The sequence below is a fragment of the Ornithorhynchus anatinus genome, chromosome 10 (assembly GCF_004115215.2).
Source record: "Ornithorhynchus anatinus isolate Pmale09 chromosome 10, mOrnAna1.pri.v4, whole genome shotgun sequence".
In the NCBI taxonomy this organism is placed as follows: Eukaryota; Metazoa; Chordata; class Mammalia; order Monotremata; family Ornithorhynchidae; genus Ornithorhynchus; species Ornithorhynchus anatinus.
Window position 1 is genome coordinate 55,201,462 of NC_041737.1, and position 7,239 is coordinate 55,208,700.

The following is a 7,239-nucleotide window of genomic DNA, read 5'->3' on the forward strand; positions in this document are numbered from 1 at the left end:
CACTTCACTTCTCTGTGCCTCGGTTACCGCATCTGTAAAACTGGGGACTAAGACTCTGAGCCCCATATGGGACAACCTGGTTATCTTGTGTCTACCCCAGCGCTTAGAACAGTGCTTGACAAAACACATAATAATAATGTTGGTATTTGTTAAGCGCTTACTATGTGCCAAGCACTGAAAATACAACAGCATTATTATTATTATTATTTTCTGGGCCTCAGCGACCTCATCTGTAAGATGGAAATTGAGACTGTGAGCCCCACGTGGGACAGGGATTGTTTTCAACCCCATTTTCCTGTGTCTGCCCCAGTGCTTCCTACACTGTCTGCCACATAGTAAGCACTTAACAAATACCACAGTTATTATTATTAGTGGACTGGATTTACTGCTTTGTTTTCTCCTCCCAAGCACTTAGTCCTGTGTTCTGCATACAGTAAGCGCTCCGTAAATCTGATTCATTGATCGACAGGCTCCTTCCCTACTGAGGGACTGTGTCCAAACCGATTTGCTCAGTACAGTGCCTGGCGCATAGTAAGCACTTAACAAATACCCCAATTATCAATAGTAGCAGACTGGATTTATTGTTGTGTTTTCCTCTCCCAGTCTTAGTACAATGCTCTGCGCTCAGTAAGCGCTCAATAAATATGATTGATTACTACTCACTTTGCCCCAGGCACTGTACTAAGCGCCGGGGTTAGGTAGAAGCCAATCAGGTTGGACACAGACCCGGGCTGTGAACTCGGATTTAGAACCCAGGACCTCTGACTCCCAGGCGCGTGCTCTTTCCACTAGGCCACACTGCACGGCATCCTGAGCCGGGCCTGGGAGTCAGGAGGACCTGGGTTCTCACCCCGGCTCTGCCACTTGTCTCCTCGGTGACCTTGGGCAAGTCATTTCCTTTCTCTGTGCCTCAGTTCCCTCATCTGTAAAATGGGGATTAAGACTGTGAGCCCACGTGGTAACCTGATTACCTTGCATCTCCCCCAGTGCTTAGAAAAGTGCTGGGCACATAGTAAGCGCTTAACAAATACCGTTATTATTAATAATCCCGGCTCTTTCGACCGCTTACAGATTGACCTAGAGCAAGTCACAACTTCCCTGTGCCTCAGTTCTCCTGTTCTCTCACTTATTAAGACTGTGAGCCCCATGGGGGACAGGGACTGGGTCCAACCTAATTAAACTCTATCTACCCCAGCGCTTAGAGCAGCGTTTGACAGAGAGTAAGTGCTTAACAAATTCAAAACAAATTTAAAAATCAGGTTCTGTGGAAAAACAAGTATAAATTGGCATGTACAAAAGTGTAACAGGTTGGTGAGAGGGCATAAGTGCAGGAGAGGTTCACAAGTATTGAGGTGGTGGCTGAGAGGGGAAGAAAAGTTAATCAGGGAAGGCCTCCTGGAGGAGGTGGAATTTTAGGAGGGCTTTAAAGATTGGGGGGGGGGGGAGCTACGATTTGGCAGATTTGAAGGAGGAGGGAGTTTCAGGCAGAGGCACAGTTACGAGCAAAGGAACAGAGATGGAAGAGGTGAGCAATGTGTCTATTTTTAGAGTCTACTCTCTCAAGCGCTTAGTACAGTGCTCTGCTTGCAGTAGGCGCTCACGAATACGATGAAACAAATGAATAATAATGTTGGTATTTATTAAGCGCTTTTACTATGTGCAGAGCACTGTTCTAAGTGCTGGGGTAGATACAGGGTCATCAGGTCGTCCCCCGTGAGGCTCACAGTTAATCCCCATTTTACAGATGAGGTAACTGAGGCCCAGAGAAGTGAAGTGACTTGCTTACAGTCACACAGCTGCCAAGTGGCAGAGCCGGGAGTCGAACCCATGACCTCTGACTCCGAAGCCCGGGCTCTTTCCACTGAGCCACGCTGCTTCCCCATGAATAAATGAACAAGGCCAGGCGAGAGGGGGAGGTTGGGAGGAAGAGAAGCGCGAGCTGGGGTCGTGGCGAGCAGGGAACATATCCCCCAACTCTGTTGTAGTATCAGTCGAGTCAGTCGTATCTATCGAGCGCTTAGTGTGTGTGGAGGACTATACTAAGCGCTTGGGAGAATACAATGCGACAATAAACAGACGCATTCCCTGTCTGCAGTCTAACTTAGAGTCTTGTACTCTCCCAAGCGCTTAGTACAGTGCTCTGCACACACTAGGTGCTCAATAAATACGATTGATGATGATGATGATGGGGTGAGGTGGGCTAAACGAGCTGATGGGGAGGGGGAGTGAGCTGGTGGGATATCTTAGAACCACTTGTCAGGAGTGGTAACCTTTGCAAGCGAAGCAATCAGACTCCTTCAACAGGTCTCCTAATCAATCAATCAATCAATCAGTGGTCTTTATTGCCACATCCTCTGGCCCAGCTCCCTGATGGTACCAGCCCGAGAGGAGGATTGGAGTTCCCCCCCTGCGATATCTCCCCTCAACTCCTCATCCCCCCCTCCAGCTAATAATTAAGAATTCATTCATTATGGTATCTATTAAGCACTTGCTACGTGCCAAGCACTCTTCTAAGCGCTGGGATAGACAGAGCAATCAGGTTGGACCGAGTCCCTGTCCCATATGGGGCTCCCACTCTTAATCCCCGTTTTCCAGATGAGATGACTGACGCCCCGGGAAGTGAAAGGACCCGCCTTAGATCACCAGAATAGATGAGTGTTGGAGCCGGGGTTAGTCCCGACTCCCAGGCCCGGGCTCTAGCCACTAGGTCTCACTGCCAGAGGCTCCACCAGCCCCCACGGACAGAAGGGGAAACTGAGGCCCTAGCAAGAGGACAGAGAGAAGGAGAGGGCGAAGAAGGGGCGCTCAGGCCCGCTGCTGCCAGGTCCTTCTCCCCCTCCTCTCCCTCAACCCCCCTCCCCTTCTTCAAGCCCCCTTCCCCTCCTGACTCTGAGCCACTGGTGAAACCACATTTCCTGCGTTAGCAGGTGTTCAGGTGCCTCCCCTCCCCCCAGAACGCAGTCCTCGTCGTCGTCCCCCCCCCCCCCCCCCGCAACACGCACAAACCACCCCCACCCCCCCTTCGCCCCTCTGTCGGGGAGATCAAACCTGCGGCAGAACCAACAGACCTGGTGCACAGGATCTGAGGAAGGTAGAGAGGCCGAGACAGAAAGAAGGTGAGAGATATTTGCAGAGCACCAGAGACATGGGAAGATGGGAGACAGACAGATGAAGCAGGGGAGGAGGAGAAGTGGGGGCTGCAGCTGAGGGGTTAATAACCCAAATTCATCCGCTCATTCACTCAGTCGTATTTATTGAACGCTTACTGTGTGCAGAACACTGTATTAAGCGCTTGGGAGAGGACGGCGCAACAATAAACAGACACATTCCCTGCCCACGAAGAGCTTACAGTCTAGACCGGGGCGGGGAGAGAGATGGCAATACAAGTAAATAAATGAGAGATACGGACATAAGCGGTGTGGGGCTGGGAGGGGGGAAGGACAAAGGGAGCCAGTCAGGGTGACGTAGAAGGGAGTGGGAGAAGAGGAAAGGGGGTGCTTAATCAGGGAAGGCCTCCTGGAGGAGATGGGCCTTCAATAAGGCTTTGAAGGCGGGGACAGTAACCATCTGTATAACCGACAGGTCCAAGGAGCTGATCCTGCCGAGATCCAGGGGTCGCAGGAGGAGGCTGGAGAGATGGCGGGGAGGATGGGGAGAAGTAGCGTGGCCTAGTGGATACAGCACGAGCCTGGGAGCGTGAGGACCTGGGTTCTAATCCCGCTCCGCTGCCTGCCTGGTGTGTGACCTCGGGCAAGTCGTCGAGAAGCAGCGTGGGCCGGATAGTTAGAGCCGGGGCCTGGGCGTCGGAAGGACGTGGATTCTCATCCCAGCTCCTCCGTGTGTCTGTTTTGTGACCTTGGGCAAGTCACTTCACTTCTCTGTGCCTCAGTTCCCTCATCTGAAAAGCGGGGATGAAGACCGTGAGCCCCATGTCGGGGCACGGACTGGGTCCAGCCCGATGACCTCGGATCTACGCTGCTTAGAACGGTGTCTGCCACATACAGACACCATAATTATTATCGATTCGTCAGCAGGAAGGACTTCCGGGAAGCAAATCGATCAATCAGTCACATTTATTGACTGTGTGCAGAGCAGTGGTCACAGCACCGGGGACGGTGCAATATAACAATAAACAGATATATTCCTTGCCCACAATGAGCTTACAGGGTAGAGGGAGAGATAGGTACTAATAAAATAAATTATGGATGTAGACATAAATGCTGTGTGGTGGGAGGGTGGGGGGAGGGTAGGAGAATGAGAACAGGGGATGGGGGAAGGAGGTGGAGCTTAATACAGTGCCTGACACATAGTAAGCCCTTAACAAATACCATAAGGAAAAAAAGGTGGAGTCTGGGTCATCTCCTCGCTAGAGAAACTCTTCTGATGCCAATCTTCTCTTTTTTACGGCATCTGTTAAGCACTTACTACGTGCCAGGCACTCTTCTAAGCGCTGGGGTAGATGCGAGCTAATCAGGTGGGACACGGTCCACGTCCCACGGGGGGGGTCCCAGTCTTAGTTCCCATTTTACAGATGGGGTCACCGAGGCACAGAGAACCGAAGTGATTTATTTGCCCAAGTCACACAGCGGACACGTGGCGGAGCTGGAATTAGAAGTCGGGTCCTTCGGATTCCCGGGTTCTCGGGCCCGTGCTCTATCGACCAGGCCACGCCGCTTCTCTTCGTGGAGGCGGGGCGATGGCTGGGGCGACCCTCTGAGGGAGTGGGATGGAAACCAAGTCCTGGATGCTGTAGGGCAGCAGTACGGCCGAGTGGATAGAGCCCCGGCCTGAATCCCCCGAGTTGGGGGGAAGGTCTGGGGTCTGAGCTGGCCATCTTTTCTGGGAGCTCGGCCTGGCGTGGACAGTACGGGAGAAGGCTCTTGTCTCCTGGGGGTCCTGCCTGCCTGGAGGCGGTGGGGAGGGGGAAAGTGTACCTCTCCTGGAGATGCCTGTGTTGTCCACGGAGAGACCCCAGCCCCTCCTTATAGGCAGGGAACATGTATGCTAATTCTGTTCTATCATACTCTCCCAACCACTTAGTGCAGTGCTTTCCACCTACTAAAGCACTCAGGGACACGGACTGAGTCCAACCTGATTTGCTTGTATCCGCCGCAGGGCTTAGTACGGTGCCTGACACATAGTGAGTGCTTAACGAACACCATATTTATTATTATAATGATTAATAACGATAACTGAGGAACCGTAAATTCCTCGCACCCGCCCCCACAGTCTGGATGCCCCTGCAATCCCCCCACCCTGAGGCCTGATTCCCCCCACCCACCGAGCTGTCTGCTCAAGGCCGGGGGGATGGGGGTATCAAGGGGCGGGACCCCTGCCCTCCCCGGCCACCTGCTCCTAGACCAGTGGGCGGGCGGGCAGCATTTATTGTCCGACTGTCCTCTCCTAAGTGCTTAGTCCAGTGCTCTGCACACAGTGAGCACTCAATAAATAGGACTGAGTTGGGAGATGCTTGGGGCGTTGGGGGGGGCACTCGAGAGCTGCCCCCTGGGCTTGGGGGTTCGCCTCCCGCCCCTCCACTGGGGGCTCGGGGAGCACCGCCCAGGGATGAGGCCTCCGGAGGGACCGCAGAGAGATGCAGACAGGCTGGAGGGGGCGGGGGGAAGGGGAGAGGGCCGGGTGTCAGCAGAGGGTTGGGGGGCAGGAGGAGGGTGCAGTAGGGAGTGGGGGTGCTGGGTGGATTGGGGAATGATTGAGGTGGGGGGGCAGGGTGGGGGCCCGGGGGCTGGGTGAGATTTGGTTCGGAGGGAGGGGAGGAGGCTGGGTGAGGGGGGATCGGGGGGGCAGGCGAGATATGGTTTGGAGGGAGGGGAGGGGGCGGTGTGAGCGGGGGATCAGGGGGCAGGGGAAGCCGGGCAGGTGTGAGGGAAGCAGGAGGTTGGGGGAGGCCCGGGGGGGCTGGCTGGGTGAGATCTGGTGGTGAGGATGGGGAGGGGGCTGTGTGAGGGTGGGAACCTGGGGGGGAGGGGTTGGGGGGAGGCCCGGGGGTCTGGCTGGGTGAGATCTGGTGGTGAGGATGGGGAGGGGGCTGTGTGAGGGTGGGGACCAGAGGGGTGGGGGGAGAGGCCAGGGTGCGGGGGAAGTGGGAGGTGGGGAGGGGCTGGGGGAGGTGGGCCCCCGGGGGCGGTGTGAGGAAGGCAGCGGTAGGGGCCGGGGCCGGGGCGGGGGGCCGGGGCTGGGGGCCGAGGGGCGTGAAGGGGGGAGCAGGAGGTGAGGCGACAGACAGACAGACAGCAGTGCTGTGGTCTCCGCACACTATCTGATTCGAGGGGCAGATGTGCAGTCCCCCGGCCCCCGGGGGGTGCGGGCCCAAAGGGGCCGAGGGGGGCGGGGGGCAGGAAGGAGTCACCCAGGACACGCACAAACACACACAGGCCTACAGAGAGGCAGAGGGACACGCACAGGCACACAAACGCACGCTCGCTCTCTCTAAATGTGGACTCCGTAGAGAGGGGACAACTCTCCGCCCAAGCAGGGCCTGGTGTTGACCGCCCCTTTCCTGCCGCCCCTGATGGGGAGGGGGGCTCTCTCCTCACTTAGACGGCCGCGAGGAGAGCCGCGTGTCCTGAGGTGGTGACGGGCGGGAACGTGTCCGTTGCCTGTCATATTGGACTTTCCCAGGCGCTCAGTACAGCGCTCTGCACGCAGTAAGAGCTCAATCAGTGCGACTGAATGAACGGTTTAGGACACACACACTCTAAATCCGGAGTCTGTAGAGGGGGGAAATGAATAGTATATGAACAAACACACCCATGCGCGCACACACTTTCATTCATCCAATCCTATTTATTGAGCACTTACTGTGTGCAAAGCCCTAAGCATTTGGGAGAGTGCAACAGAACAACAGAACAGACGCTTTCCCTGCCCACAACCAGCTTCTAGTCTAGAGGGACACACACACCGTCTCTCTGGGGCAGAGAGACGGGGCAGAAGACTTCAGTCAAACAACCAATCGTCGATCGTATTTATTGAGGGCTCACTATGTGCGGACCGCTGTACTAAGCGCTTAGGAGAGTGCAGTGGAACCACGGAACTGACACGTTCATTGCCCCTAAGAGTCTAGACGGGGGAGACGGACAAGTGCTTGGCACACAGTAGGCGCTTAACCCATACCACCATTATTAATAGAAATAAATAAATGACAGACGCTCTCTCTCTCTAAATGTGGAATAAATAAATGACAGATATGAGCTCAGGTGCCGTGGGGCTGGGAGCGGGGGA